The sequence below is a fragment of the Protopterus annectens genome, chromosome 9.part0 (assembly GCF_019279795.1).
Source record: "Protopterus annectens isolate FY-2018-M chromosome 9.part0, PAN1.0, whole genome shotgun sequence".
NCBI classification, from domain to species: Eukaryota; Metazoa; Chordata; order Ceratodontiformes; family Protopteridae; genus Protopterus; species Protopterus annectens.
Genome location: NC_056743.1, coordinates 1,045,017,816 through 1,045,044,299, shown reverse-complemented (window position 1 = coordinate 1,045,044,299; position 26,484 = coordinate 1,045,017,816). Strand labels below are relative to the sequence as shown.

Here is a 26,484-nt window from a genome sequence, read left to right as displayed (position 1 = left end):
TATGGGTATATATAATTTTTGAAGAGAAGTAGATTTGATAGTCAAGTCAATTGCTTTTAACATATTACTTTTGTCTGTCAATAGGATTTTCTCTTCCCAATAGTTCAACAAAATTTTATCTTGAAATTTAAGTTCTTTAATTAATTTATTTGTTGTTATTATATGCTTAATATCTTGTTGGAGAGCTTGCCACAAATCCAAGCATTTGTTTATAATCTCATCTTCAGGTTTGAAATTTTTAAAGTAACTTATAGCAAGTTCTCTAATTTGTCTCAAAATAACAAGATAGTTTTTAGGTAGGTTAAATTCTTGTCTTATTTGGTTGGCTGAACGTTCAAGATATTTATATATATCAATCAGAGTTAAATTGACTATTAATGGAAACTTTTTAAGATCAATTAATTGATTATTCAATCTCAAGTTAGGATTCCTGTGAAAGGGTTGAAAAACCATCATATGTTGAACCAGATCTAATGATTGAAATAAGTTTTGTAAAGATAATATACATGTTTTAATGTGTTCAATAATCCCATATAATTTCAAGGTATCTTTATCTAAAAAGGGTATTGCTTTAGGATTAATATTCAACTTTAAAATATATTTATAATTCAGGACCACCCAAGTTGGTGTCCACTTAGTACTAGTTATATCATAGTTAGCAATTCTTAAAATTCTATTAGAGTTCACTATTAAATAATACATTTCAAAATTAGGTAGCTCCAGTCCTCCGCTATTTTTTGGGGTCATTAATTTATCATAAGATATCCTGTTTTTTTTTGGCTCCCAAATGAATTTAGCCAATTCTTTATGAATTTGTTTAAAAAATGTCTTCGGAATTATTAATTGGGCAGACCTAAAAACATATAGTAACCGTGGTAGTACGTTCATTTTAATAATTGAAACTTTTGCTAATACTGGCAGTCGTAAATTCTTCCACCTCCCAAAATCAGATATTATTTGATCCCAAATTGTTTTAATGTTATTATTGTAGAAGTCTTTATTATCTGTAGAAAACCCAATACCTAAGTATTTAATATTTTCTTTAAACGTTACCTGTCCCACCAAAGGCAATAACGAAAAAGGTTTAGGTGTTCTTAAAGGGAAGATGTTGGTTTTTTTTCAAATTAATTCTATAGTTAGAGACTTCTGAAAAGTCATTTACAGCCTTTAATAACTTTTCAGTATCTGAAATTGGGGATGCACAATAAATGTTAAGATCATCAGCAAAAGCTGCCATTAATATTTTGGTACCATAAATTATTGGGGCATTATGATATACATTCTGCTTAATATATAAGAACAAAGATTCAAGATAAAAATTAAATAATAAAGGGGACAAAGGGCAGCCCTGATGTGTTCCATTTTTGATCAGTATTCTTTTAGAGAAACTTCTATTAATGTACAGTGTAGTATAGGGATTACTATATAATATTTGTAACATTTGATCAAACTCATGGGATATATTAAAATAAGGTAAAAGCTCAAACAAAAAATTTATATCAACCCTATCAAAGGCCTTCTGTGCATCAATTATAAGGGCATAGATGTTAAGATTATTTTGTTTAGCATGCACTATCATAGTATGGAGTGTAAGTGTTTTATCACTAGTTTGTCTACCTGCCATAAATCCAGCCTGTTCTTTAGATATTATATGAGTCATGATTTTTTTCAGTCTAGATGCTATAATAGAGGTTAAACTTTTCATGTCAACATTTATTAATGATATCGGTCTATAATTATCAGGGTTTTGGGGATCCAAATTGGGTTTATGTATAAAAATAGTTCTTGAAGCGTTAAGATGAGGATCATTAATTTTATTCCTAATTATATAGTTAAATACAGATGAAAGTATTTTACCGAAAATATCTACAAACACTTTATAAAATTTCACTGTCAACCCATCAGGACCTGGTAATTTATGTGATTTCATATGTTGAATTATGTATACTATTTCTTCTTCGGATATCGGTTTGACCAAATTGTTTTGAATATCCTCTCCTATTTTTGGAAAATTAATTGTCTGTTATTTATATATTTATCATTACAGGGCGCATAGACATTTATTAATGATATCGGTCTATAATTATCAGGGTTTTGGGGATCCAAATTGGGTTTATGTATAAAAATAGTTCTTGAAGTGTTAAGATGAGGATCATTAATTTTATTCCTAATTATATAGTTAAATACAGATGAAAGTATTTTACCGAAAATATCCACAAACACTTTATAAAATTCCACTGTCAACCCATCAGGACCTGGTAATTTATGTGATTTCATATGTTGAATTATGTATACTATTTCTTCTTCGGATATCGGTTTGACCAAATTGTTTTGAATATCCTCTCCTATTTTTGGAAAATTAATTGTCTGTAAAAATCGTTTATAGGTTCTGTGTGAGGACACATCCTTTTGCCCATCATAAATATTAGTATATATCTTCTCAAAAATGTTAATGATATCCTCAGTTTTAGAGTATATTATATTATTAAATTGTATTTCCGCAATTTGCCCTGTTGTTTTCGATTGGTTAATGATCCTAGCTAACGCTCTCGATGGTGTTTGAACATGGTTTGCATACCTCACTAACGTCTTATGTTCCTGAAATGTTAATCTACTATTTTGAATTAAGAAGAGATCCTTTTGACATTTAAGCAATTCCATCTCTGTTTGATCATTAAAATTCCGAATCAGTTCTTGATCAAGTATCTTAAATTTTGTTTCTAGATTTTGAATATCTCTGTTTTGTATTTTTTTATAATAAGAAGCTTTTTGCAAAAGGATCCCTCTTATTTGTGTTTTAACTGTCACCCATTCAATATCTGGGGCATGTTGTTTCTTTAGACCAACCAATAAATCTTTGAGGTAATTTGTAATTTCCTGTATTATTTCCTCCTTATTCAACAGATTAGGGTTAAGAGACCAATTATAATCTCTTTGTCGCAGGGTATCTTTTACCTCCTTAGCAAAGCTCAACTAAATTTTCGAGTGATCTGATAAATAACGTGCATGTGCAACAACTGTAGGTTCTAAATTAATAATGTTCTTGAAATCAAAAAGAAATCTATTCTGGACCACATTTTATGACATGGGGAATAAAAGGTATAATTATTTGTGTTATTGACATTGTTCAGATAGTGAAAAGGGTCATATAGTTGTAAGTCTTCCTTAATATCATTCAATGCTAATACAGCATGTTTATTAAATGCTCTTTGTGGACAAGAGGTATCCAACTTCGGATTTTGGTAAGTATTCCAATCTCCTCCAACAATTATATAATATCTATCATATTGTGTTAAAATTGAGTACAATGATGTTATGAATATTTGTTGATCATTACAGGGCGCATAGATATTTAAAATTAAAATAGGTTTATCAAATAGGGTAGACGAAAGAATAACGTAACACCATCGCCCATCTTTATCTGTTTTAGAATCTAAAATCTTCTCCTTGTATTGATCTTTAATAATTATAGCTACCCCAGCACTATTTGACTTACCTTCCGATGCTACTACTTCTCTGATCCACTTCTTTTTTTTATATCAACCCATTGATCATTCATTAAATGTGTTTCCTGAAGTAATATAAACAATGCCTTAGCCTGCAACAATACATGTAACAATAGTTTCCTCTTCTTTAAGTTCTGGAGCCCTTTAACGTTCCATGAGTCCAATTCCCACATTCCAAAGGTTGTCTGTACAATGAAGGTTTAAGAGGGAAAACAGAGGAGAAAGAAAAGTAACTTCAAAAACATACATAGTCTGGAAGCAATCCTTATATCCCATCCTATACCAGTGCTTACCCATTCTAACCCCGGACCAGGACATTTATAGGTCTTGTATAACATAGAATAATAAAAGGGGTTAAGAAAAGAAACAAATATAAAAACATCAAATTATACAATTTCAACCATGTTCCACAATTAAGACCTATATAATCTAACTTAACTACGACAAAGTCTAAACTAAACATTCCCTAACAAACACTGCCATGATCTACATCTCTTTGGTTAACTATTATTTAAGCGAATCAAATTGAAGATATAATATTAATATATAAAAATAAAGAGAAAAAAGGAAGTTTTAGTAATTGGATTAGCTATCTATACATAAACCGGATACATGAAAAATAAAAACTTAATGTGTAAATGTAAACAAGGTTATCATTTTGCTGCATATATAACCTATATGTATATATATATATATATATATATATATATATATATATATATATATACTCTATTATAACCCTCTACTAAAACAAGTATACAGCTAACTACTGATATCCCTGGTTATAACTTTGCACTATCACAGTTTTATACTAAAGCAAGCTACTAACTAACTGATATAATATAAACTATCACCACTACACAGTACACTAAGGACTATATTAACAAGTATATTTTTACAAAACATTACTAAATCCCTGCACCCTCTCTAAATAATATAACTACAAGATTTTGATTAAACATTGAAAAGGAAGTACATAAAATGTTCCTATGTGTTTAAATTACCATACTATAGTGTTATTTTAATGTTAAATAAACCATAAAGTGTTTAAAACAGTTCCCTTCAGTTTCCCAAGCCTGGAAACCATGTAAAACATTCATGATGGGGGACCACTTTTGCAGTCGGACTTCCGGAAGTGCCACAGTGAAATCCACACTCTCAACAGCATTTTAGGCACTTCCTGTCTTTCTCCTCATCGAAAACAGTTCGTAGAAATCATAAAATGCCGGGAAACGAATGCAGGTAATCAAAATTAGCTAAAACAAACAGTTTTATTACTCCGGAAGAGGCCTAAAGCTTTGAAAATGAAAACAAAGGATTACCCAGTCCTCAAGGCACAGTAAACAATGGATCCGACCTCAGAAGCATGCCAGTCTCAACGAAGATTCAATTCAAGTCTCTGATGCAGGTAAACCCTTGAAAACTTTAAGAAACAGATTTCTTGCCTCATTTTTGGTAGAAACAGAATGTTTAGTCCCATCCATTGTAAATATAAGCATATTAGGGTATTTCATTTAAAACTTAATTTGTTTGTCAATAAGAAATTTGCAGTATGGAGACAAAGACTGTCTAGCTTGTCTGACCTGTAAAGGTAAATCCTATGCTAGGGATATTTTATTATTTTTCCACATGATATAGCCTCCACTTTGTTTTGCAGTAGTAAGTATTCTGCTAACATCTTGATAATTAAGTATTTTAACATAAACAGGTCTAGGTATATTAGATGCTTGTAGCTCTCTCAGATCTCTGTGTGCTCTTTCAATAATAATTTGTTTCACCATATCAGAGTCATTTAGAAGCACTGCAAATATTTGTAGTATGGATGGAATTAAATCATTATACTGAATGGATTCTGGAATCCCTCTGATAATAATGTTATTTCTCCTGGATCTTGCTTCTAAGTCCGTAATCTTACTTTGCATAGCCTGTATATCCAGATCATGTAGATTGTTTTTTTTTTCTAGTAAAGTTAGTTTATCCTCATTTTCAGAAATTCGAGCTTCCGTCTTATCCATTCTTTCCAGCAACTGAGTACAAGAAATTCCAAATGTTTGTATTTGTCAAGTCAGTTCCTTCAGAGCTTCTTGTATGGGTAGCAGAGCATTTCTGATATCTTCCATGTTTAATGCTTGATCAGATTTAGTTTTAGTCCCTGGTTTCTGTTGTTCCTGTATTTTAGTAATTTTTTTGTCTTTTAGAAATCACATCTTTTTCTGGTGACTGTAATTCCGAAAGTTTTGTCTTAGTAGTGGTTATGTCCATGTTTTTTTCTTCTTTTGACATCTTATTCCAAGACAAAGACTTACAGTATAGAAAGCACATGGTTCCTTTGTTTACTTCTCTCTGCAGAGCCAGCTAATCTGTTATAATCCTGTTAAATAAATTCCTTTTTTCTGGTTTTTCTTCTTATTACAGGATAGTTAAATGTAGTTGAAGTTATTTTATCAAAGATTGGATGTTAAAAGTTTCTTGGTATCGACTCAGGGTTTAGATTTCCTCAGGTTAAATGAAGAGCTGCAGTTCAGCAGTGTTCACAGAATGGCAGCCATCTTTGAATCCTGAAGCAGCATTTTCAATCAGCTAGTGCTGTGAAATGTTTTCTAAGTTTTGCTTGAAACGAGGAGTAGTAAGAGAGGTCTTAAAAGATTTGAGTGAAGATCCCTCCAAAGTTTGAGTCCAAGAGTAGAAAGGAGTGGTTAGAGCACTTCAGTCTGGGTTTAGGTGCTTGCAAGAGAGGCCCTGTGTGGCTACAAGAGTTAAGGTTATATGAGAGAGGAAAAAGAATAGCAAGAGTTTTCTTTCAGGAGCCAGAAAAGTTGAGAGCCAATGAGTAGATTGGCTTGTTGCTGAACTGACAGCCAATTAGCTTTTACTAGTGTATAACAGTAATGTCATACTTTGTAGAAAGTGTCGCCAAGAAATAATGAGCGTATCACCATAGAGTTAAAATCCGAACTTTGGGGAAAGGGTAATGCAGTGACAGATGGAGTTGGATGTTGTTTGGATGGTGGTAGAGTTTCTTTTGGAGGAAGATGTTACAAAAGGTAGGCAGTACTCATGTTAGGTACAGGAATTCCTTTCACAATAACATTTCTTGTTGGACAGGAGAGGAGATTTTGTTGGCACAGAAGGGTAGGGAGTTGATTTTTTTCCAGGTGTTTTTCAAGGTGAAAGTGGGAGTTAAGTGAGGGATTAAGCCAGACTATTTGAAGGTGTTAACCTGCTCAATGACATTGTTATGGTGGTCAAGAATAAGAAGTGAGTTGGGGTTCTTTTGTCTTTTAGTAGAGGTTATGAAGGGCATAGTTTTAGTTTCTGAGCAGTTAAGTAATAGTTTTTTTGATACTGAGCCAGTTAATGAGGGAGAAGAAATCTTTTTGCAGACCATATTGAAATTAATTGGTTGTGTGGTTGGAGCAGAAGATAATCATGTCATCGGTGTAAAGTAAGATTGCTATTTGGAGTAAGTCAATTGTCAGTTTATTTAAAGAAACGGAGGAAAAAAGAGGGGCCAGTATTGAGCCTCAAGTGACTATAAGGGAGTGGTGGCTGATGTACTGTTGATAAAATTTATTGAGAAATGTTGGTTCGATAGGTAATTTTGGAACCAGTGAATAGCTTCAGGACTAATTTAATGTCAGTGAGGTGGTTAAATAGGAGTGGGTGTTCAACCAGGTCAAAGGCTCTGGCAAGGTCTATTAATATGGCTCCAGTAAGGAGGCCTTTGTCTATATCTAAAAGGGTGTGATCGGTGAAGGTCCAAAGTGCAGTGGAAGTTCTACGTATGGACCAGAAAACATGTTGCTTGGTAGAGAAAATGCAGTATTGACTTATGTTGTTTGAGAGTTGATAAACAAAAAATGGAAAAAGTGCCTAAATACAAATGAATAAACAAGAAATAAGGCACTGGAGGGTTCACCAGATAGCAAAACCAACTTTAATGAGCACATAATGCTCATTAAAGTTGGTTTTGCTATCTGGTGAACCCTCCAGTGCCTTATTTGTTGGCTGTTTGTTTGAGAGCTGATTATAAAATGTTTTTTCTAAGATTTTCCCAAGGGTAGGGAGAATGGACATAGGGCGGTAATCACTGTTTAGCTTGGACAGAGGTATGATACATAACAAAAGAAAAGTTCTGCTTCAGAATAGAACCTCCTAAAAGCAAATCAAATTACAATTATGAATGTATGCTGCAAATTCAAGATAACTAACAGAATGTAAGAACTATGGAACAAAATGGAAGTTTTGAAAATAACTTTATTTTGACAATTGCTTTCATGGATTTAGTACGACAGGACATACTTAGTAGCAAATCTTTTCTGATTGTTTTCATTTAATATGTGATTATTAAGGTACTGATGTAGGATAACCCCAAGATACTTGATAAGAATTAAATTTCATATGACCACCCTATCCATAACTGCTGGACACATAGCTCTTAATGTCTTTGCTCAACAATCAGGGATGACGGCAATGACAATAAAAGAACAAAGACTCAAAATCAGGGACAATTTTTAAATATCAGTGCAATTCACATCAAAAATGTAATAGTACAAATCATTTTGCATCAAGATGCATTTTCTGAACAATAAAATGTATGAAACTGTAAAATCTGGTATTATTGTCAGACTTTAATCCTGAGTGATTTATCAGATATTTACAGGACAAAAATATGAGGCAAAATCAGGGACATTTTGCAAATCAGGGGCAGTTGATAGATATGGCTGGATAGATCATTACATTCATGTCCTGTGGAGGTATTGTATTTCTCAGGATAATTATTCAGGTCTTGTTGGGATGAGGTATCAGCCTTGAAAAGCTCATCCAGGTTTGTGAATTGAAGGCATCATTCCACAGATTTATCTTAGTAGTAATGAAATCAAAGTCTGTCAAAATGTTAATGTATGCTGATGCTCTTGTGCATGTATTAGGAATGCACGTTTGAATTTGTGTAACAAATTACAACACCATCCTCAGAGATGCAGGAACGGTAACTTAGCTGTTTAGTGACATCAGCCTTCCATATAGAAATTCATAACAGATACACAAAAACAAAGTAGGCCGGATTCACGAAACCTCCGTGTAAGACTTAATATGTCTTACTCGGAGGCTGCAGTTGAATGGTATGACGTCAGCATGCCATGCATATTCATGAGGGCATGCTGAATCATACCCTAGTCTAACACGGTCCATGTAGGAAAGTAGGGGGCGTGTCCGATTGCCGAGTACAGCAAAGGGACACGCCCCCAGAAGAGTCAGAGTCCTGAAAGTAAACACCCACGAGTGAGTCTGCTGAAATGTCAAGGAACACAACACCACACATCCCCACAGACTAAACCCTACTGAAAATGTGTAAAATGTAAAAATAGCAGTTTCCTTTTTTTTATAATTTCCAAAATGTTTGCCCGCATTTGCGCTCGTTTGCGTGGGTATGCCCTTCGCTCAGCCACAGTTTGCAGACATTGAAAAGCATATAAGATCTACATATGCAAATTAAGCCAAGTAGCAACAGCGTAGCGGTAGAGACGTCGGCCAAAGAGGAGGTAGTCACAGTTCGAGCACCCACAATATCATTCTCCATTTTTATTTAAATAAGTATGAAACAATCCCCTGACATATATAACTATAATTTAAGTAAAATGTAATGAAATGGCCCATGTATTTGTGAACAAAACCGATGTAATATATAAAAAAGGATCATAATTGCCCATAGCTTAGCAATGCTTTAACAAGCTAAATATGAGTGTCCGTAGCTGAGCAGCGCTTTAACAAGCTTAATATGAGTGCCCGTAGCTGAGCAGCACTTTAACAAGCTTAATATGAGTGCCCGTAGCTGAGCAGTGCTTTAACAAGCTTACTATGAGTGCCCATAGCTGGGCAACACTGTACCCAGCTTAATATGAGTGCCGTAGCTAAGCAGCGCTTTAACAAGCTTAATATGAGTGCCCGTAGCTGGGCAGCGCTATACCCAGCTTAATATGAGTGCTTATAGCTAAATAACGTGTTACCCAGCGTATGCCATTTGCACGGAGCTGCGCAGCGCGCCAACCAGCTTACCGTTGGGCAACGTTGGGCAAGCTGTAGCAAAGTCGCCTTTACACAAACACACCTCCTAGCCTGTCTAGACAGTAGTAAAATAAAAAAGCAATGACAAGGAACGAACCCAGGATACTGTGCATCATAGTCAAAGTACTGAACCACTAAGCCATGACAGTTGTACTTAGAAATACAGTATTACCATACATATAGGAATGAATGAAAATATAACCATGACAAAGCAGGTTTGCTGTAAGCAGAGAAATATCCAAAATGGCCAATCACAGATAAGTGCGGGAAAACTGGCATACATAAGCCCCATAGGTGGGAATACACACCATAACTGATTGTAATACCCATTTGCAGTCAGGATGGCAGGTGCAGGAGAGGGAAATCACTTTAGAGCACAAAGGTGGGGCATTGAGGAGTCAAAATATATGGTTTGGCTCCTAGTCCACCATCATGAAGGCCAACTCATGCAGGGCCAGGTTCAATAGGGACCGTACAAGGCAGAGGTGTGGAACCGGTTGGCACATGATCTCACCAGTGCCACAGGCATTCCGCGGACTGGTGAACAGGTCCGTCACCACCATGGGGACCTGAAGCGATGAAAGGAGGACCAACTGAACCGATGGATCCAGGAGGCCCATCAAATGCCCAATGCCCCACTACTGAGTAAGTATCCATGTAATTAAGTATGTAAAAAATGCTATCCTAGCCTATAGTATGGATAGGTATGTTCCAATATTCCTTCATTTATATTACAGCTGCAGGTGTTCATTTCGCGAATCGGCAAGCCTATGCTGATAGGCTGGCAAGGTTGCGCTACCAGGCAGGTTAGTAATTATTCTGCTGGTATTGTTATAGAATAGAAGTGAGACAGCCTGAAAAAGAGTTCAGTGTTGTAACCCAGTAATAAAGGTCAAATACACCTAGAAGAAAGATTCTGCTAATATTGTAAGATTAGATAAGTAATGCAGCCTGGAAAAGAGTATTGCAATCCAGTAATAAAGATTAAACAAGTCTCAAATAGAGTTTCCACCTGTATTGTAATATCAGATAGCTGCTTCAGCCTGAAAACTAGTGTTGTAATCAATCAACAAAGGATAGACAAGTGTTGAATACATCCTTGTAAATTCTGCCATATGAAATTAGTGAGTCAGCTGGAAAGGATTGTTGTAACCCAGTAATAAATGTTAATAAAGCCTAGAATTAAGTACCATCCTGAAATGTAAATATAAAATAAGTGAGAGAGTATGAGGAAAGACAGTTTGAAACTACCAAGAAAGCTGTAATAAGTCTGAAATAAAGGTATACTGCATTCACTACATAATGAAATGAATGAGACAGCCACAACCAAAGAGTGAAATGTCTTTAATAAAGTACAGAACCTGGACTGTGTCCGTCCCACAATTTGGATATGTTGCTGTACCCTTGCATTATGGAGATAGTATGGTTGTATGAAATGCTGAACATCCACAGTTGTCTAGACCCATATAAATCATATGTAGCAGGATGCTTTACCTGAATACAGCCAGATATGAACATATATGAATAAAAATGGAATGTATATTAATGTAGCAGTAACATCCCCATCACCAACATTCCTAAGGTTACATACAGGAAACTGTACTAATACATGTAGGGGATATATATATGCATCTACTAGGAATGTACAGTATATACGTATAGGTAGTTTAAGTTGTTAATGTAATATTTCTCCACCCTACCCTATTCTCACAAATGATGCCATTCCACACCAAACTGGGTATGTGTATTCACAATTAATTCCCATGGACATTTGTCCTGTTGGTTCATACATATCTGCATGTACGTTGATGCATGTGCCCTGTTCACATATCCAAACCTGATGGCCTGTTGCCACCAATGAACCCTGCATGCTGTTGGAATGTCCACTGTTGTTCTAAATATGCATGTGTTACGCTTGCTGCTCAATGTTCGGAATTCATGTGTGTTTGGTTAATGGGAATACTGATGCATGCTGTTACAACTAATTTTGAATGGTGTTGTTTGTTATTAACCCAAAATGCCATATAATACTGCTAAACATAGGACAACAGGGAAGGCGGGTTCCAGCGGACCCACCTCTCCCACCTCATCTGGTGAGTGCCCAGGCCGGGACATCCTCCTCTGGTGGCCCTGTGCCACCTTCAGGTGGAAGCGCTGCAGGGGATGGGGCTTGTCCCCCCTCTGCAAGCGTGGCTGGAGGAGAGCCTCCACTCACCCTCCATAGGGTCCGGTCTGTGGTGCGTAGTGAGATCAGGCGTTCCATGACTGATCCCCTATGCCAGCTTGAGGCGAGAGTGGCGCAACTCATGGGTGTGCCTGCCCACCCTATCCAGCCCCCAGCACAGCCCCGGCCTGGGCTGTGAAGGCGCAGTGGTAAATGCCCATGGGTGGGGATCTCAGTTCCACTGTTGCCATCTGTGGGCTCATATGCTTGCAATATCCAAACATCCGTCCACGTCAGTTGTGTTTACCCCCACATGTGTCATACACCGCCCTGTATGCGTCTTGTTTGTCTTGTATGTTAACCTCTCCAACCTACCTCCCCAAATATACCCACTTCCTGTACCTCACATTCTACTCTCACCTGAAAAAAAAAAGGGCAATGTGTTCCCACAAAAAAATTCTGCCCCATGCATAGCTGCCCATTTTGCATACATGTCTGCTGGACATGTAAACTGATAATTACAATTGGCTGTACAACATATTTAGTTGTCCTCACCCCTCTCTCAGGGGTGGAAGGTGTCAAATCTCACTCTAAGTTTCTAACATATGCACAGCTGTTGCTGTTAAAGAATTGGGCAGCTATGGGCCTTCCCTACATCCTTCCTGCACACCCTGAGTTTGTTTTCCTACTGTCCTACCCTCTTTGTGCCCCCCTTTTCACCACTGTCCTATTTCCACATTTTCTTTTCTTTAAAAGAAATTAGCACGGGTGTTAGCGGTAGTAAGCACTTTTAAGCAGTAGTCAGCGGGTGTGCGCTTGTGTGTGCTTAGCTAAGCGTAGATAAGCATAGCTAAGCATCGTGCAAACTCACGCAAACCCGCTTACAACTGCTTAAAAGTGCCTTAGTCACTCTGTATGACAAGGCCTGTAATCTGCACATCAGCAAAATAAAATACCCCTGTCAGTCTCGATCCCTTGACCTTGGAAACACTAGACTGCATGAATTACCACTGAGCCACAGCAGATATACAAGAACCTGGGGATGAAAGAAATATATCATGAAATACAATGAGTGAATGTAAAGGGACAATATGAAGGCCATTACACAAAGCTTGTTCTGTGTATCTTTACTGGCAATTATTGTGGAATTGCATTACATGAGTGTGATAAGAGAAACAGCCATGTTACTAGGTAATAATGTTACAGTAGCACCTTACAAACCCCACACAGTATCAGAGCAGGATAAACACTGCCATATTTGAATAGGTAAGAGGCCAGACCTCCCAACTGTGACTGATTTACAGGGATGTCCCTGATTTGCAAACAAATGTTACCTGTGCCCCACTGACTCCCTGTGAAATGTACTAACAGTAGGCAGAAAGGTGGGGAATCCCACGTAATGGTAACTGTCAATAAGTTACAGTAGACAATACTTGCATGTCAGAAATGGTGTAGTAATACATACGCTCAAAATACCCCACAGTCACAACTGCAGAATATCTGAAATATATCACGGGTGTATCCCACTGATATGTACCTTTCCCTGAGGCTGGTTAAATACATACCTGAAAGTATCTCAGGCCTGGAAGTGTCAGAAACACACAGGCATATCAGCCTGTCTGCTGTTACACACTCTGCAAATAGCTGTAGAATTACTTCCACAAGCATGCCCTTATGTACGAGTACAACACAGAAATATCAAAGGATGTAGCCATCTAACATACTAATGACAGTATAGCAGTTTGCAAGCACTGCATGTGCCTGATAATCATAATTGTTAGTACAATATACATAGTTGTCCTCACCCCTCTCTCAGGGGTGGAAGGTTTCAAATGTCACACCAAATGTCAAACATATGTACAGCTATTGCAGTTAAAGAAATGTGCAGCTATGGACCTTCCCTACACCCAGTCTGCACATCCCTAGCTGGTGTCCCCACTGACTTCCTGCTTTCCACTTACAACTATTTAAAAGTGCCTTATTCACTCTGTACGACAAGGCCCTAGTACTGCTCAGCAGCAAAATAAAATACCTTTGTAAGTGTCAAACCCCAGACCATGGGCTCACCAGACTGCATGAAGTACCACCAAGCCACAGCAGACATATAAGAACTTAGTGCTGAAAGAAATATATCATGCATTACAAGGAGTGAATGTAAATGGAAAATAGGAAAGCCATAGCAACACATTCCAGTAAAGACAAATATCAAGCATTCAAGGAGTGAATGTAAAGGGAAAATAGAAAAGCCATAGCAACACATTGCAAGAACTACTGTTGTATGCCAGTTAATCCACAAATCCCACAGGAAAGTACATACTCCCATGTAAACAGTGTTAGCATTAGCAGGTGTGAGTTAACATACACACTGAGAAGAGTGAACTGGAAGAAGCAACAGCCAGGTTTCAGTACAACATGCATTTCAGTGGCTACAACACAGTCTCAGATATGAGAGATATACCAACCTTCTGACTGACACAACAGTGTCCACAGCAAACCAGCATGGTCCCCACCTTGCAAAACTGAAAGGCCTATGCCTACCTAACCTATCATTTTATAGCAGTGTCCTGAAATCACAGTGAGAACTGCAATTACCACACAGCAGGCTGCATGCAATTACTAAATGCTGGCCACCAATTGGTGCAGAGGCCATCACATGCACATGTGCAGATACCTACAAAAGCAGCCTGTACTGCCAGTCCACACATGCAATAATATCATTGCAGCAACTAGAGGGAGAGAGAGAGAGAGAGACATAGACAGAGACCAAAAAAAAAAGCAAGCAAGCAAGCCAGCCAGCAAGCCAAAAGAAAAAAGCTGTCAGAGACACCAATCCACAAAATACAGAAATACAACACATCAACAGGTACAACTGGCAGAGGTGAGAAATACAAAGGTAATGTATGTAACAGATATGTATTTGCTGGCATCTGAATGATGTGTCTGAAAGGTAATCTATATAATGTGAACCCTTCATATGTGTCAGCAGTCTATATCTATATGTATATGCAGATGTGCATATGGCAAGGGACATACTGCAACTGTTAGTGAAGGCTGGACATAGATATGTAGTTGAAGGTTGCTATGTGCACATATCAATGTAGGTTGTAGTGTGTGGCATTGAAAACAGCATGTAATGCAGGTATATGTCATGTGGTGGTGAACGTCTGTGGGACTGAGCCAGTGAGGCCTGCTACAGCTATATGGCCTGAGGACATCATAATGCATTCTGCACAACACTGTTCAATATCATTACAGAATGGTATGTCTCACAATTGTTTCAGAAGTGATATTCCAACCATGAAATATAATATACCTGAGGGGTAGAGGCCTATCATGTCTTTGTGCAACAGTCTTGAACAAATAATACATTCATGCTAGGCAATGCTCACTACTGTCCACCTTACACACCCATGTAACAAGTGGCTGTGTAATTGTGGATGTAGTCATGTTACTGCACTTCAGGTACAGCATGCTAGCTGCCTGTCTGGCACACATTATTATTGTTGACTGACCACAAGAAGCATGTTGATCATGGCTCATGTTACTACACCACATCCAGTTCCACTGACCACAAAAGTACACATAGCAGTTATTGTGTAGCACCATCATGTGCTGTGTGTGTGTGTGCAAATATATGCACCCATGGCTTGTAACACTTGCACAACATTGTTCTGTCCTTGTACACATTGTATCCCAGGGTGGAGACAATCACTGAACAACTACACACAAGCATCAAGTACACGTATACTGTTATTAACAAGAGCTGTCTACACTTGCACTGCATGTTCCTGTGCAACACATAATCTGCATGCTGGCACATGTGCAGTGATGTTTTTCCTTGTGATACTGTCACCCACCCTCAAACAGTATTGTGTATGTGTTGGATTGCAGGTGTGTCTGTGTTTGTATCTGCTGTACTGAGGAGTGTGCCTGTGTGCTTGTGTGCCTGTGTGCCTGTGTGCTAACATCGTGTACACATTTGTAAACTGTGTTTCCTATCTTCCTCTCACAGGTTCCGATGTTGCTCTGGTGAAGTGCAGCAGGGAACCTGAAGCCACTGCTGGGGATAGTGATAATGATGATACATGTGTAATGGCACAGGGAGGTGTGACTGGGTCTTTCGTTGGTCAGCCAATCAACACTGCACAGCAGTCAACCCCATCAATGTGCACAATCATCCTGCCGATACATCCATTGTCACCAATGTCCTTAGCTGAGGGACAGCATACAGTGGGCATTGACCAGGGTAGTGTGGTATCATTGACACATGCATCCCCTCACAGCAGCCATGGCCAGATTCCTGACATGGTACCACACAGGCAGATGTCCAGGGGTTCTCATGGGAGCATCCGTGGTCGTACTGCCCCTGTCAGACATGCCCACAGAGGTCTTTCAACCTCAGCTATGTTCTGGGCTGTAATGCAGGCACAGGCACGTATGGAACGGTACACCAGACAGGGTCTGAGGGAGCTTAGAGCACATCACACCACTATGAATGACACTATGCATGACGTTGCGGCTGCCATCTGTAATATCAGCGAGGTCATTGATAGACATTGGGGGGACACATTAGATCTCTTCCACAACTACATGTCCAGGAGCCAGGACAGTGCAGGACAGTTGAGGCGTCGACATGGACGTATGCCAGCAACATCATCAACTGGCAGTTGTCGCAGATGACAACATACCCACAGCCACTCCCATAGTGCCAGTACCAGCCCCAGCAATGCTGGGTCTGTGCTGTCATTAGACCATCCTAGAAGACCACGTGCACGTGGCTCTGGACAGTCCCAGCAGGGACATGTGTCCAGTCAGCAACCCACTGCCTCTGATGACAGTACCCAGTCTGGCTTAGTACCTGATACTGTCCGTAGCACCCCTGCCAGGCACAGGTACCGTGTCCGTGGCCAGAGACAGTGATCTGTATGACCTGGCAGGTACAGTCTGTGGCTGTCCACAAACACCCGTATATGGCAGCCACGTGGTGGAACTGTGTGCATGCATACACACACACATAATGCTAACACCTAGGGCTAACACATGCACACACACATCGCATCAACATTGCCCCATGTTGTACTGCTGTCCCTCACTAACACACACACACATACATGTCGACTGGATGTGTCAATGGCAGACTCTGGAAAATCAAGTACACACCCTGTGCATATGATGAAACTGTGCCACCTCCTGCCATCTGTAACATTGATGCAGGAACAGGATAGCATGGTGCTGATGCACAGGGTGACTACATAGCACTGTAGTAATAGTATCATGTTGTTAATAGTACAGTGTAATGATATAGTTGTGGGTATATCCGAGCACGCATGATGTATTAACACTATGATTGTCATTGTACTTTTGTATACACCAGTGTTAATTCCCAAAGTGTACTGTCTGCACATGTGCCACATGGCTGTTGTGTGTGCCTATGCCTGCATGTGTTGGGGTGTGGACAGTACATGTGTGATGTTTGCAGCACAGAGCTACAGGTGTACATTTGTGAACATAGCATGGAACATGACATGGTTTAACAGTATGCTGTGGGTGATACAGTTTTCAAATGTCAATGGTCTGCATTCTGATAGTATACACAGCCTACATAGCCTGACATTCAGTGGTCATTACATGGTGTCTCCTCAACTGATACACAGATGTAGGAACCCGGTGTCAGTGATATCCCTGCAGTACTACACTATACCAGTAGTCATTCTTACTGAGCCCCACACATCCCTGGGAACAATACTCTTTGGCATATAGCAGTCTCACGTACATGCCAACACACTACGGATATGTCCATCCACGACTGCAAATGCATACAGTGGCCTACAATGCATTCTACACATGACACACCTAACCACCACAAGGGTATCATGCAGACAGATACCTGTTGTCCAAGCCATGCTGTATTGCTGTAATGCAACTGTAACATTGTCATCGGCATGTACTTAACATAGTATTCCAACATTACAATGTAGGTGGTAGCACCCATCATGTAAAACTGGTAATGGTGTGTACATGTGGACAAGTGTTATCTTGTCTATCCTGTGATATTCACATTTCCAAAGGTATTCTGCAGTCCGTCGGTGTATCACCTAAGCAAGAAGGTGTCTGTATGCATATTGGCAACAGTTGCCATACACCTACACTGTATGTCCATCACTCACAGACTTTGCTGTGTTTTAACATGTCTGACATATACTCCAGACATGAAACCTCACCCACATTAATCTATCAAAGCTTTCTTGGGTGTGTGTCACATAGTTGGCCTAGGACACAGATCACTGCATTAGCCTGCATTATTACCAACATACATGTATGGCCTAAGGCCTGGGAAGCTGCGGCACATGCTGGCAAAGGTAACAACTGTATTCATATGAGGCAGGCTTCAAACATAGGAACTATTAAAGGTCACAGGTACATATCTGTATGTGGCACACATAACTGATGTGTGCATTGAAATTACTGTTATAATAATATGTCATACAATAATAAAAGCAAAACACACAGCACATCGACAAACTGTGTGACAAACACACACATGGCATTTGTAGGATTCAAACCCCTAACTAACTATGTTATGATACTTGAGAGAGACATATTAGCATAGCGTGCTATTCGCATTACTGGATGATTTCCCTTCTCCTGCTGTATTTATAGGGTGCTGACATCATCAGTCTTTCCAAAGAGGAATGTACATCTTTTAGTGTGTTATCCCAGTCTTCCAAAAGGCCACTCCTTTCACAGAGAATTGCATAAATACACACCCCCCTGCCCCCCCACACATATACACAGCGTTTGCAGGATTCAACCCCCTACCTAACTATGTTATGATACTTGAGAGAGACGCATTAGCACAGCGCGCTATTCACATTACTGGATGATTTCCCTTCTCCTGCTGTATTTATAGGGTGCTGACATCATCAGTCTTTCCAAAGAGGAATGTACATCTTTTACTATCCCTCAGTATGGGGGATAACAATATCTGTGCATTAACAGACACCTAGTTCAGGGTTACATATGCACACTGGCACTGCCAGGTTATGTTCTATACCATGCTTCATGACCACAGGACTTGTAACACACTACACAACTAGGGGGTGTATTCATATACATCACAGATACACACACCTCTGGGTTGGTACCACTGCACTAAGCATGACAGGCCATACATATACAACTACCATTGTGCAAAACTGCCTTTTGGTTTGGTGTGTAGTTCAGACCACCCCTCCCATACCCAGGAACCGCATTCGGCTTTCCTGGGAACAGTGTAGGATATGAAGGTCTTTACACACACCATTATAGTGGTTGACTTCAGGTACACGAATATTGACTGGGGATACTACTCAGGCCTCAACAACATCACCCTACAGCCACTACAATTTGTGAATCCATGTGCTATGGCACAACCAGTCACCACAGCCACAAGGGGGAATACATATTGGACCTGATCATCGTCAACATGGGGACTCTATGTTCCACACCAGAGGTAGAACCCTCATTGTTAAGATCTGACCATAAACAACTTTCCCTGGACATCCATATCCCATCCCCACCCCCAGCCAAGGAAATCACTGTAAAGAATTTCTCAAAAGCAGACTTTGCACTTGAGAAGACTGGGGTGGAATACTGCAAAGGCCCCATGCTGGGGGATAATACAGCCCAATCTGCAGAATCCTTTACAAACGCATTCTATGAGCACCTGCAGGTATGCATTGATCATGCTATCCCAAATAAAGCCATGACTCCTCCAAAACAGGAGACCTGTCTGGTTGACCATGGCCATATATAAGCTGTACAACAGAAGGAGGAAGCTACTACATAACAGAGCATTATCCCACAGAGAGAGGACATCTCTGAACAGTATTGGCAAGACACTTCAATCCCTCATATAATCATCACTTGCAAGTTTTGACAGTGAAATTGACCGGACACTACAGATAATCACAAGGCCTTCTTTAGTTATGTCAGGAATATGTGTGGAAACACCCAGATATGCTCTGAATTGTTGCATAACAGCACAAAATATGCCAAACCTATGGACATAACCTACACCCTGGCAGACAGAGTCTGCACAAACGTCCCCCCCCTTACCCCCCCAAGGGTACAGATGCCCATCCCAAATGAATGTAACCTCCTTGACATCACAGATGCACAGGTGAAAGGTGCCCTCTCCACAGCAAATAACACAGCATATGTATGGGACTGGGCGGTGTCCCAGGCTGTGTCCTACATGAGCTCTGAGTAGAACTGAACACTCACATTAAGTCACTGTTCCAACTTAGCCTTACTACAGGATATGCACCCTGAGAATGGCATACACATACAGTGCTCCCACTCCACAAAGGTGGTGCCACAACGGACCACAGGAACTATCACCCCATAAGCCTGACTAGTGTGGTAGCAACAGCTATGGAGCGTATTATCATGGAAGTCATAATCAAAAACATTGTGACCCTCCAGACAGTGGATCATACACAATTCGGCTTTGTTAAGGGCAGATCTTGCCTCTTACACATAGTTCATATCTTTGAAACGGTTACTGAAGCCATGGATGAGGGTAAGGTAGTTCAAACAGTCTACCTGTAACTTGCAGAAGCCTGCAACACAATACCCCACTCAGGCATCATACATATGCTTACCAGCTTAAATATCAACCCCTATATCACTAGATGTGTTGCTATCTGCCTCAGGGATGGAACGCACATGGTCAGAATTGCAGGTGCCATGTCCAACTCCAGACCAGTTACAACTGGTGTCTCACTGGGCTCAGTTGTGGGACCTGTCCTGTTCAGTATGTACTTCTCTGAGGTTCAGACTAACATGGGGGGATTATGTCTAACAAACATCACAGATGACTGCTAACCGGGGGGCCATAAGCGACGCTGCAGCTGACACATACTTCCTCCATAAGGGTCTCACAGAGATGGATGCTTGTTGCCAGAGCCATGGCCTCATGCTAAATGCTAAGACATGCATAGTCATCCCCTTTGGGGAAAACAAGGTGCACACAAATTACCACCGAAGTGGTAATCCATTAATTACAGAAGATGTATTTACAGATTTGGGGACCAACATAGATCGTAACCTCTCCTTTGCTAATCACATTGACAGAATCATTGCAAAGACCTTTATATAGCCCTGCTTATCACATGGGGGTTTGCATGTAGATCATGGGAGGTCATTGTGGCCCTCTACTAGTCACTCATCAGGCCCATGTTTGACTACAATGCTCCTTTTGGGGTGTACCTTACCCAACACCTGCAGCAACTACAGTGACCACAACAGTACCTCCCCAAGAGGATCATGGGCTACACACAGATGCAGTCTATTGCACCCACTACCTCAGGGTATTCTGCTATTTGCTGGAAGAGACGCATATTGCTGGCCAATACCTCACGGGAATTGGGGAAATATACATGATCACCGACGTGCTGACATGGCATCCAGGAACTGGTGCAGTACCCTGGATGCTGATGCCTGTGATATCCACATCATATCACCAGTTGGTCTCTGGAAGGTACCTGTTGCTAGTATTCTTAGGCCAACACATACCTTGGTTTCCACTGGGATGGGTTCCCCTCTGTTGGTTCTGTGTGTGAGGCATGGCCTGCACAGCTCAACAATTTGCTGCAGGTCTCTGTCCACTCTATAGTGCTCCACTATCCCCAGCTCATGTAACCCCTGGTAGGTGACCCTGGGCCTGTATACTCTTCTCCATCTCCTCACTGTGGGTTGTCTGGCAGCATTTGCATTTTCACTTCCCTCAGCATGTTGCATATGTCGCCTTATAACAGCAATGGCAGCCCCTAGCATTTTTTGTCTGAGTGAAGCTTTTTCAGTTTTCACTTCTAGTAGCTTACTCCAGTGTTGCAGTGTCTCTTGGGAGAAACAAACTGCACTGTTGTTTGCAGAGTTTTAAGTGCTGGGCTGGGCTAGTGTTCTGCCTGTGTAATTGCCTGATTCTGATTGTTTGCACCTGCTAGCTCTACTAGTATTCCCTGGTAGCTTCCTACTATTTGTTGTGCTTCCTTTTTCCTTTCTGTTTCCTCAGGGGGGAGCGACGCGCATACAAGCGCAAACAGGCTCACAGCAGCTCACACGCGCGCACACATGCATAGATGGACTAATACTTGCTTATCTGGGTTAAAAAGCATGCACACCAGTGCAAACATGCTTACAGGTCTGTAAACAGCCTTATACATGCTTACTCTGGTTTAAACGCGCGCACTCACGCTTCCACGCGTGCACTCTGTCTTACTCGAGTTTACAGGCATGCACACACATGCAAACCCGCTCGGCAAGAAACTTTGGTGTTATCCACAGTATACACCTTCCATTTCTTGGCTTTCCCTGGCCTACCTGTTGACGCACCTCTTTCCATGATGTATAACTGACAGCTAACACATGCCACTCTGCTCCAATGAGCTTCACTACTTTCATACATACCCCCCCTTGTGATGTCACCTATCTCCTACTCTGTTACTCCCCATATCCTACTCCTACACTCCACTGACTGTGCTCATTTGCTATGTAAAAGTGTGATTCGCTATCCTAACACTCATTTACATAGGATTGCCTACTAATGCTTGGTTACATGTCTTAGACTGGGCTTCTCCCCTTAGCAACCCCTACTCGGTGGCCATGTTGTCTTCAGCCTGCTATTCCCTTACATTGTAATTTAACAATTTTCATGAATTCCACATTTGTGGTTTTTATTTTCTTATTTTATGGTTTTTTAATGCACCCCGTTTGCGTGGCGCTACGCTTAAACATCGGAAATCGCCGAAAAAAAATATTTTTATTTTAATTTTGCATCTGGGAACATTTCCAATGGCTGTATATTTGGCCATTGGCATGCTTCCTCAACCATATGCAGCCTTTATTTGGAGCTGACAAGGCTCCGTTGTTCTATTTGCAGAATGGTACTCAGTTGTCAACTGAGTACATTTCTGCAACTAACACAGCTCCTACTCGGACAGATTTGTGCTTCCTGGATCGCACATTTACCTCATTTGCATGCCTTTCGGCTGCAAGTGAGGTAATTTGCATATCCCAGCCCTGTTCGTGTAGGAGACGTTTTAGGAGCTCTCTTACACGCCCCTACAGGCTGTTCCTGGATCGCTCGTCGGACATGATGGCTGCATGGAGTCTTACTCTACTCGTACACTCCGTGCAAGCCATCGTGAATCCGGTCCAGTGTTTAGGCAAGTCACTGATTATACCTACACAGCTAGTAAAATGCATTAATCCTAACTGCTTAATGCAATCAGTCTTTTTTACTAGTGAAAAATATCCAATGTCACACATCTGAAAATATGGCTTGAAATGCAATTCAAAATCTGAAGAAAAACACTAAATAAAGCTTACAATTTGAATGTATGTTAAAATATTGGCTAAGAAATGAGGAATAACAAAAATGTAAGGATGCTTATAACAAAACAGAAAACTGATGAATGAAGCCTAAAATAGTAATACAAAATAAAAACAAAAAGAGCTTAAAGTTCTAACTCTAAAAATGAGCTGACTTAAACCATACTACTATAGCTTAAAGCAGAAAAAAACTTTCAGAATATTGCACTAATATTATACCTTCAGTATAAACAAATGAAAACTCAGAACAGAATAAAATTTAATCACGTTGCAATAGTATTTACATTAGCTATAATCACAAAAAATCTGAAATCAGAATAAACATTTATGTTTCAGTAATAGTACGTATTCAAAATAAGCAAATGAAAGCCATCGCTATTACTCACTTAGCTATGTCAAAGAGCATAGGTAGTGTTCTGTTAATCACTGCCCTTTAGTTTATAGTCTGATTTTTTTCAATCTTCATTTACAGACTGTGAATATGAGCAAACTGCCTAACAAACACAGTGCAGATCTATAAACTATTGCTGTGACTCCCTTAGTTTTAGAGTGTATAACTGAACACCACTCATTGGTGTCAGCAGATGTACACAATGTCCATTAAACTGTGGGCTGTGGCCCAACATTAATGGCTGCCAATTTTCTGCTGTTTATACTTGCTGTGTTGAAGTGCAAAGGTAGTTCTGTACTAAACTTTACCCTTAATAGTCTGAGTTCTTCAATCTCCATTTTCATTCTCTGTGGCTATTAGCACATTGCTTTACTACAGGGTTTCTGGACTTTTCTTGATGAAATGCACATGAAAATGCAGACCATTAAATTGAAAAGCCATAACACATAACAGTGTAACTTACAATGGTAATCAGACCCATGTTTTATACCTAAAATATGTACTAAATCTGTGAATTCTGAAAAATATCTAAACATTTGAGTTGTAGTATTCTGATGCTCATGTTCATGAGGACAGAGATCCCGGAACTCATGTTACCATAGTTAGTAAACTAGCAACCCTCTGTCTCACATAGCACCCATGAGAGTGAGAAAATTGCCAGGTTACGAGCTAGGATGGCATGAGGGTGGGGAGCTCTGTCATCATCAACCTCATGGTCCTCATCAATACTGAAGAGGGGGTAGGAGGGTAAAATAAATAAATTATTTCAAAAATAATGTATCTATATATATATATATATATATATATATATATATATATATATATATATATATGTACATATTTTATATATATATATATATATATATATATATATATATATACACAACACACACACACACACACACACACACGCACACGTTGGGCATGTTTACTTGTGTGTAGGTGGCACCCGAAACCTGGCTCCCAGGCCAAAGGTCCATGTGTCCCAATTTCTCAATAGTTCTGATCCTTCTGTAAGTTTAAGCAACAAGCTTCACTCTCTCCTAGTATATTATTATTATTTTATATATTGTATACTGTGCAGTACCTATAATGACACAATGTATTGCCCACAAGTGTTGTTCTTGAGTATTATTATTATTTTATATATTGTATACTGTGCAGCACCTATAATGACACAATGTATTGCCACAAGTGTTGTTCTAGTGTATCATTATTATTTTATATATTGTATACTGTACAGTACCTGTAATGACACATCGTCTGTACAGTACCTATAATGTCATAACGTATTGTCCAGAAGTGTTGTCCTAGTGTATTCATAGGATCATAGCAGGTTACTAGGCTAATGGCCCTGGGGCCCTTCCAAGCATAGCCAAGAGTTTATCCCCAAAAATAAACCTCAGTCAGCACCTGTCACCCCTGTCAATGTGGGACACATGTGTAATCCCTGTGACAAATTTGTGGTTTCACATCCACTCATCAAGGTTGCGCTTGAAGAAGGTCAGTGAGGTGCTCTGTTTGATGTGTATGGGAAGTCTATTCCAGAGATGGGTCAGCCTCTGGGAGGCAAACCTGTCTCTCCAGCAGGTTTTGTTGATGTCGCATATTAGATTCAAGCCTTCTGAGCAGGTAGTGCATGAGGCATTAGACCTACAGATATGGAACATTTATAGTAGGGCTGGGTCCAAGACTGCCTTGTAGGCGAGACACAGATCATCCCTGAGCAATCTGTACGATAGAGTGATAGTGATATGAGCCTGTCTGCATAGGATAGGTGTTGGAGGCCATGGATTCTCTTTGTGAGGTATTTCGGTGGCCTTTCCAGTTGGTGCAGATGTTTGGAGAGATATATCCCGTACGGGGCATTATACTCAATTATTGGTCTAATGAGGGAGGAGTATAGAGAGGTAATAAACTCCTTTTTTCTGGATGCAATCCCTTTACTTATGACATGAACCAAGTAAAAGACTTTTCTGATCACTGGCACTACATGATGGATGAATGTGAGGTTGTTATCAACCTGAGTGCCCAGGTCCCTCACCACAGGTTGTGTGTTTGGGGGGGGGGGGTTGTTCATGTGGTAATCAATAGGGGTCGTATTTTTGCCAGATGGTATGATGATACATTTTTTGCATTTAGCTTGAGGCCAATTTTTACATTTTTTACATTTACATTTATTTATTTATATTTATTTATTTATTTATTTTAATTTACATTTTTTTGCATTTAGCTTGAGATGTTATTATGATTTTATATATTGTACACTGTACAGTAGCCGTAATCACACAATGTATTGGCCATCAGTGTTGTTTTAGTGTATTATTATTTTATATATTGGATACTGTACAGTACCTATAATGACACAATGTATTCCCCACAAGTGTTGTCCTAGTGTGTCCTAGTGTGTAATTATGATTATTTTATATATTGTATACTGTACAGTATCTATAATGACACAATGTATTGCCTACAAGTGTTGTCCTAGTGTGTTATTATGATTATTTTATATATTGTATACTGTACAGCACCTATAATGACGCAATATATTGCACAAAAGTGTTATCCTAGTGTATTATTATGATTATTTTATATATTGTATATGGTACAGTACCTAAAATGACACAATGTATTACCCAGAAGTGTTGTTTTAGTGTATTAAGATTAATTTATATATTGTATAATGTACAGTACCTATAATGACACAAACTATTGCCTACAAGTGTTGTCCTAGTATGTTATGATTATTTTATATATTGTGTACTATACAGCATCTATAATGACTCAATATATTGCACAGAAGTGTTGTCCTATTGTATTATTATGATTATTTTATATATTGTATACTGTGTAGTACCTATAATGACAAAATGTATTGCCCAGAAGTGTTGTTCTAGTGTATTAAGATTATTTTATATATTGTATAATGTACAGTACCTACAATGACACAATGTATTGCACACAAGTGTTGTTCACAAATG

The 26,484-nt window shown here is 39.4% G+C and overlaps 1 long non-coding RNA gene across 1 annotated transcript in view; it reads right to left on the bottom strand.

Moving 5' to 3' along the window:
• Positions 1 to 23,618, bottom strand: part of LOC122810923 — a 199,040-nt gene extending 175,422 nt beyond the window's left edge. The window contains exon 1 of the long non-coding RNA XR_006366153.1: positions 23,499 to 23,618. This is a non-coding gene — a long non-coding RNA (uncharacterized LOC122810923). The remainder of the gene's footprint in view (positions 1 to 23,498) is intronic.
• Between the last annotated feature and the right edge of the window lie 2,866 nt (positions 23,619 to 26,484).